Source organism: Poromitra crassiceps, assembly GCF_964638095.1.
Source record: "Poromitra crassiceps genome assembly, chromosome: 2".
NCBI lineage: Eukaryota > Metazoa > Chordata > Actinopteri > Beryciformes > Melamphaidae > Poromitra > Poromitra crassiceps.
The window spans coordinates 102,608,497-102,616,629 of NC_139624.1; the positions used below are offsets into that span (position 1 = coordinate 102,608,497).

An 8,133-nucleotide genomic window follows, 5' to 3' on the forward strand; every position below is an offset into this window, starting at 1 on the left:
ATGAATGACATCACTGGTCCACAACTTAATTAAAATCACCTCTCATGTCAAACTAAATGAATGACTGCAAAACTTGACAGTTTTCTGATTCTACTGATGTTGTAATAATACAAAGCTGGTTGAAAATGGGGTGTTCCTTTAATGGCTCATTTCCATCACATATAACAGCACAGTACAGCTCTACTCGATCTGGTCCTACTCGGCTCTACTTGATATAGACTCTGTTTCCATAGCAAGTTTTCGCCTCCACCCACACCTGGTCGTCATAGCGACCGCATATCTGCCCTCCGCCCATAGCCGAAGTAGGCTATAATGTATAACGTTAAAATTAAATCCATACACAGAACTTTTAAACTGATTATGAAATACTGGTGCCTCTAAATGACCTACAGTATACATGGGCAAATGTGACAATCGGCTAGGAGAATGGATATCACTTTGTTGTTACTCAAACTCACATGCATGCACTGCGCGGGGGACGGGAGAGGCGCTACGGGGAGAACCCCAGCAGCAACTCACCAGGCAAGACCGCGGCTTCGCTAAAGGGCTTCCCGAGGAGCGGACTTTTTCTCTCTCAAAACAAAACCACCGTCATGTCAAAGCTGAGCAAGGAGATCGATTTTATTTCACCAGAGCCAAAGGCAGCAACACAAAATAAATAACTTCTGGAAATAACAGAAGAGAAGGTAAGCCCCACTAAACTGGTATCCAGCATTGACAGTAGATGCCTACAGTAAACAGGATTCTGCCTGACCAATCAGTCGTCTGCAGTGTTTTCACGTCACCGTATGGTACCGGGTCCACAGCCCTGGAACCTCAACAGAGCAGGGACCAAAAGCAGCACGACTCAACCCCGACTCAACCCGGGCTGTCCACGTTTTTGATCGGTGGAATGAGACAATAAAGCGAGACGAGCTGTGCCGGGCCACGTTGATACCAGCGGTGGAAATGGGCCATAAGTTCACACTCTTCTGCAAACACCCCTCCCCCAAGGCCAAACTGCACCAAAGGAAACAGAGCTCATGAGACCTCCATGCAGAAAATGCTCAGAAACAGCTTGAATGTGGGAAAATTTAAAAATCTACTTCATGTTCCTGCCTATGCCAATACTCAATACCCACGTCTTTCAGATAAATTGGTTCAGATAGACAGGACAGAGGACAGTTCCTTCATTATAGTATGATAAGAAATAGCCGGCCTGACAGAGGCCAGTAGGCAGCTAAAAAGCCAGCAGCCAGCACTTGGTGAACCCCGCTGGAGTGTCGCAGTATGTGATCAGCATGTATGAGTCCAGGTATGGACCTTCCTTTCCACTTCACTGCAGTATTTCTCAGGAATTCCTAAAGCCGTGAGCGCCTTCAGCTTTTTCTCTTTGATCTGATCGAGGCGGAGGCGTCTTTGCTGCGCCTCCTCTTCCTGCCGTTCTGCCTCTTTGAAGATCTCCTCCCTGCGCTTGGCCACTGCCAGCAACTTGCGATCCCGTAACTGCTGCCGCATGCCGTCAGCATGGTGGAGCATTTTGTGCCGCTGCCTCTCCTCTTCCTCCTTCTGCTTGCCAATGTATTGCTGTTGTGCCCTCGGCAGCCTGTCAAACTCTGCCTTCTTCTGCTCCTTGGCCCGCAGCATCTCAGCTTTGTTACGCATTATGTCATGCTGCAGGTGCTCTTCCTCCAACTTCTTCGTCTCCATGCACTCCAGCTCTTCTAGGTGCATGTTTTCCAGCATCTTCTGGGCCTCCTGCTCCTTCATTTCATCTTGCAGCAGCCTGTTCTCCAGACGCTCCTCGATCTGGTTGATAATCTGCTGCTTCTCGCTCATCCTCTGCTGTTTGCACAGATCATTGGTCTGCTCGTGAGTGTCTAAGGCCTTGCGTCGGTCCAGCTCCATCATGGCATCCAGACACTTCTCCTCTCTCAGCTGTTCCTGGATCTGTATCCTCTCCAAGATCTGGGCATCACGCACCTCGTCCTCCTCCTCCATCCTCATGGCATCAGCCCGCCTCTGGAGGTTCTGATCTCGTACCCAAGCCTGCACCGCAGGCATGCTATGAGCCTTCATCATGGTCTCCTGCTCCACCTTGATAGGAACCCGGGAGGCCAAGGTGATTTGCTCAAACTCAGCTTGTGGCAAAATGTTAGTCTGTACCGAAGGATGCTTACTTGGGACTTTGAGAGCTCGGGTGTGGTCATTGTTCATGTGCACTTTCTCTGCTGGCTGGGTCTTGTATCCAAACAGGCTCTTGTGCACATAAGTGGGGGCCCGCGTACGGTAATGTGTGGGCATGAAGCTCAGACACTGATATACTGAATAATTGAGAAAATCACCTAAGATTTGGACAAACTGCCCATGGGTAAAAACCGGTCCAATTTATACCGTTAACAGGGAAGGATTTATGACATCACTGATGATGTCATCACACTTTCAACAAATTCAACAGATGCAGTTGCCTTTATTACTCTGCTAGCCAGACGATTGATCCTCACTAATCAGGAAGCAGTTAAAGCACACAAACGATGGGCGGAGGAAATAATGCCTCATCTGGCTCCTCCCGTGGCTCTACTAACAAATTCTACAAGGTTTAACAGCCATTCATGGATTATTTCAATAAAGAATTTCCTGTCCATGCACAGCCCCCCAACTCTTATTATCGTCCAATGCTATATGTTCAGTTACAGTTGCATTTGTGCGTGTGTGTTACTGATGAAACTCTATCGTCCTCCACTCCTCGAGATGAGACATTACTCATCCCTCTCTACGCCTGCCCTGTGCCTCCCTCCCTCTCTCTGTCTGTGTGGAGCTGGGGTCGGGGCCACCACACCCGCTTCCTTGTCTCTGTTCTCTCTGTGAACACACACAAAGTTACTTATAGAAGCAGCTGCACCACTTTAAGAAATATGTGACAGGGACTGGTGTTTTGGGTAAGTTAGCCAATCTTTTTAATCTGGAAATAGTTGGTACTCTAATGTTGGTACTCCTAAAAACAAGATTCAGAGAAAATTGCCCTTGGTGAACAAGCTTTCCCTGAACAAGCTTAGTTTGCATATCTTATATATATATATATATATATATATAAATTCCCCCCCAGAAAACTACTTTCTTACAAACTGCAAAAAACTAACTCACATTGGTGTTAGATTTTCTATCAGAAAGTGGGTTGGACACTACTGAGTCACTGGTATCTTTTTATTTATAAGGCGATATTGAAACAACTCATTTGATTTGTGTACATACATTATCCAGCAGGCAAACACTCAGCAGCCTATCTACAGTATCTGTTTAAGAGTGGGCAGCTGTCATAGGCAAATCAGAATAGTCCATGTCGCAGGTTCAAGCTTGACTGGCACTGGCCCACACAATGAGTGTGGGGCATGACATCATCAATGGGTATGAGTGGGTATATCATTATTCACCACTGGCCACCACTCGAACGATGATGACGATGACATTATCGCTCTGGCTACCACTCGACGATTGTGGTGCATGACATCATCAGTGGGTATGACATCACTCGACGATTGTGGGGCATGACATCATCGGTCTGTGGCGTTTGCATGCTGTTGAGTTTTCTGGTCGCTGACGTGTAACATTTCTAGGGTGGAGACTCTGGAGACTTTTTGGAGCGCTGTGATCAAACTCATACCAACTCATGCCCTTTGCGTGCCTGTCTCCCTTCTGCGGGCTTCCTCCGCATGTGTGGCAGGACCAAACGGTGACCTGGTCCAATCTTCCGTCCTCTTGTGGCCTGGAAGTGGCTCATGCTGCTGGTCCATGTGGTCGCAGGGTCAGACTTGATTGCGTGGGGTGTGAGCAAGTCGTCCAATTTATAACATTGTGATGTCACAATGGCTCTGTGAGTGTGAAGGCCTAAAATACGTAAAATATCTCTGCAGTGCCGCCCCGTGGGCATCCCCCCCATCCCCCCGCACCAGATTCATTCGAGACTCCTGAAAAGTGTTTTGACAAATTGTGGAGGTGATCGGAGCAATGGTGCGCCTTGCAACTCCGGCCCAACAAACAGCTCTCCAATTATAGTAGTATATTATGAGATGAGATGAGATCTCATAAATCAATGATGATGCCACAGTGACAGTGATGTCATACATCACAGATGATATCATACAGTTCTAGATGGTGGCCAGGTGACTAAGGCGTGGCCACTAGCGGTCTGTCCGTCCGTATGTATGCCTGTCTGTATGTATGTCCCCACAAAAGAGTTCTGAAACAAGAGTTCAGGGGAACAAGGTAAGTCAGCCAGGAAGAAAAGGGAAAAATTGAATCTAGCATTTCTTCAGCTGCCAAACAATCTTCTGTGGTCCCTACAGCTGTTACCTGCTCCTTCCCTAAAGTTATTTCAGCTGCCAAACCATTCTCGGTGGTCTTTTCAGCTGCAAAACATTTTTCTGTAGCACTTTTAACTACTAAGGGCTCTTTCCATAGAGTTAGCTCTAGTGCACCTCCTGGTGGTTCAGAGTGCTGTTGCTCCCCTGCCTTTTCTGTGGTGCTAGTCTTCTCTCCTAGCTGAGAATGATCAGAATGATCCTCTATTTCTAACTCAAACTCTTCTGCCTGCTCTGCCATGGTTACTAACACATCAGCTAACTCATCTTTTCTGACCTCTGCCTCATTAACAATACTATTTAGAGATGCTACCTCTATTGGCCATCTACTATTCCTGGATGCCGCAGGCTTTGACTTCACTATTGCTTCTGTCCCCACAAGTTCAGTACTCTGATTCCTGGCCGCTTCAGGCTCAAACTTCCTCATTGTTCCTATCTGCAGGGCAGCGATCTGCTCCTCTAAAGTCTCACTAGTCTTCTCAAGGCCAGCACTACTGATTGGTACTGCCTGCAGACTCTCATCTGTGAGCTCTAGCTTCAAATCCTTCCCTTTGACCTGGCTCTGTAACTCTAACCCTTTCACTATATCTGTCCTCTCCTCTGTCTCCTTCCGCGGTTGGACTTCCGGCTGAGACTGAGCCTGCTCATCCTGAAAATTATTCTGACTAAGATCCGTCCCCTCGCTGGGACGCAGGGCCGTTGGGATTTCTCCGTCTTTGTGCGTCTTTGTGGTGTCCTCCATGTGAAGGAGCAGGGTCAGCTGCTTGAAAGCCAGCAGCTCCGCAGATGCAGGGAAGTCGTTTGCTTCACCATCAATGTGGCCATTAAGGAGCGAGGCGGGTGCGGCGGCCGTAGGCGGCGGGCCATTGCAGGGCAGAGGTAAGCATATCTCTGATTTATGAGTGCGTGACGCGGTGGTGTCGGCAGTCCTGCATGGGCTCTCGGCCTCCAGCAGAGGCAGTGGTGGCGGGAGTGGAGGGTGAATAATCGAAGGAAAACCATAGTGGAAGATAGGAGTCGGGAAGGGATCAGGAGGCAGTGTGAGGTCCTTAGTGAGGGGCACAGGAGTAAGGGGCATGGCGGGTAAGGGCTGTATGCTGAGACAAGTCTCCTCTAGAGTCTCTTCACATTTGTCTGCAAATGGTCCCGCCTCTGGCGTTGCGCTGGGACTTTCAATGACGGGTTCCAGCTCAGAGTGTCTGTTGTCCAGTCCAGTGTCGGGTGTGACCTTGTCAGGGTCTGCAGAGGCTCCTCCCACAGTGGTCACGGGCTCCAGTGCAGTGTGACCCTGCTGGCAGTGCTTGTTGAGATTGGGGTCACTGGACATATGCGTGAGGGGCACCATATTCTCACAAGATGACACCAGGATGTCCATGTCCAGGGAGTGGGAGGTGAGTTCATCTCCTGCAATGCCGAGGGGGACAGTTGTGCACGCGGAAGAGGTGGACAAGTAGACAGCGGACCACAGCTGTAACACCCGTGTGTGGCACACTGGCTGCAGCACCATGTCATGACTAGGGATGTAGAGAAAGTTCTGGAAGTTGTCGTTCCCGGTGTGAAGCAGGGACCACACAGAACAGGTGCGTTTATAGATGTTTCGCGCCTCCCTCTCCCGAGCGTTGTTACACAGGAACGTGCCGTAAAGACATGAGTATGTGTGCTGTACCAGCTTGACCAGGAAGGCCTCATTGAATTCAAAAAGGCAGGGGAACTGTTTGAGCAGCTGGTGAACACAGTCCAGCCACTGCAGGAAGATGGGACATCGCTCGCTCACGTCATCAATGTTCTCCTGGTGGCCGCAGCGGGCCCCAAACTTATGACCATAGTCCAACCACTCAGTCTCCACCAGTACCTGGAAACCCTCTAATGTCCTGTAGAAGGGGTCCAGCAGGATCTTGGAGAGAGCAACAATTTGGGGGGTGCGGTCCCACCCATCTGAACAGTGCACTAGGACAGGGCGGCCCTCCCTCTCCACCGTGGAGCACACAAGAGTGGCTGCCTTTAGCATGATGGACAGGTGCTGCAGCCATCGAGTGCTCTCCAGTGCTGAAAGCGAGTTTTCCGGATCCGGAATCTGGCTACAGACAGTTCTCAGGGCCTGGAAGCTGTTCCGGATGGCATGGATGTTGGCCATGCCCATGAACATCACCTCACAGTTGGCATAGTACCCCTCACATTCACAGCCTCCGCCCTTGGCCCGGTTGGCCACTGCAGCGGTGTAAGAGCGAGCGTCCAGGATCAGAAGCTTCTGTGGCGCAGTGTTGTCATCGGAGGCAGATCCTCCTGTAAGCGAGGACTCAAAATCACTATCTGAGTCAGGCCCATCCATGTGCGGTCGACAGATTAGTGCTCTGCGGGTAACCCTGGCCCCAGTGTCCATCTGACAGGCCTTGGCTATGGAGGTCACCAGGTACTCATCGTCTGTGTTCCTCTTCCAGCCCCACCAGCTAATCTCAGGCTGGCTACAACGGACAATTACTGCCCCATTCCTCTGGTGCCTATAGACCACCACTGGGATCCTCTTTCTGGACCTGAATGAAGCCACACTCTCAAGCTTCTTGTCAGTGATCCATACTGGGACCAGCAGCTTCTGGGGGTAGCTGGAGCACAGCTTGAAGTTGCAGTTGATGTCTGACAATCTCCATGCATTCTGAGTGTCGAAGCCCATTCTCTCGACCTCCATTTCCATCCTCTGGCGCACATGATCACCTGGGCGACAGAGGTGAACGTGCTGGTCCTCGTCGCCGACATTGCCTCCCAGACACCATGCATGGTATGTGAGTGCGAACAGTTCCTCCAGCTGTGACGGATGAGCTATGGCCTGTTTCAGACGCATCACCCACTCATGGCACTGTGTGAACGTTGCAAAGTGGCACGTGACAACTTTTGAGTCCTTGCAGATGATGTGCAGCTGGAACATACCTCTACTCTCCACACTCTCTATCAGCCTGAGAGGAACTGATATCTCATTGTCCACACCTGGGTAGGTATTGATGAGAGAGTCCTTGAACTTAATGTGGAGCCTGTAGTTAGAAATGGCAATGATGTCTTCATCCGCATAGCCAAGATACTCCACCACTTCCCCCTGAAGAGCTGGGAACGGCACTTGAAGGGTCTCATCCTCCTTCACCAGGTTTTTCTGGGGTAACTGGTTCTTAGCCTTGATGTACTCCAGACCGGGAGCTCCCTCTTCACCCATGTTGTCAGTCAGTGTTGTGATCTGGGTCCTCTCGGGGTCACTACTATATTGATGTCATACCGATGATGTCATAATCATGTCATATTGTGGTGGTGTATATTCCACCTTCAATTCAAGCAATTGTGATGTCAGCAGTGATGTCACTTGAGCAATTATGATGTCACTGGCGATGATGTCATCAGTGATGTCACTTGAGCAATTATGATGTCACTGGCGATGATGTCATCAGTGATGTCACTTGAGCAATTGTGCTGTCATCGGTGATGATGTCATCAGTGAGTGAACTCAACACTGATGCCATCATGCAGTTAGTGATAATTCACTGATGATGTCACATTGGCTCTGTGCGTAAGTATCAGTATCGTTTATCGTGTGGGCCTTTTTTTGTGGACGAACCGACCAACGGTGAATTACAGTATAGAGCTGCTGCCCAGCTATGCTGGCTGCAGCTAAGAAAGTGGCCAAGTCACCGATGATGTTATACAGTTGCAGACGGCTCGGCCTCACCGATGATGTCATAAATCACTGATGACGTCACCCGCAGTGATGATGTCATACAGTTCTAGATGGCTCGGCCGTCTGTTTGTTTATTTGATA

General features: G+C 49.6%; 1 pseudogene across 1 annotated transcript; it reads right to left on the reverse strand.

Moving 5' to 3' along the window:
• Positions 1 to 1,275: 1,275 nt before the first annotated feature.
• On the reverse strand, positions 1,276 to 7,536 carry LOC310771072 (phosphatidylinositol-3,5-bisphosphate 3-phosphatase MTMR3 pseudogene; annotated as a pseudogene). The gene is made up of 2 exons: positions 4,728 to 7,536; positions 1,276 to 2,303 (listed from the first exon to the last, which is right to left on the reverse strand). The product of its transcript is annotated as a phosphatidylinositol-3,5-bisphosphate 3-phosphatase MTMR3 pseudogene (transcript).
• Positions 7,537 to 8,133: the final 597 nt, after the last annotated feature.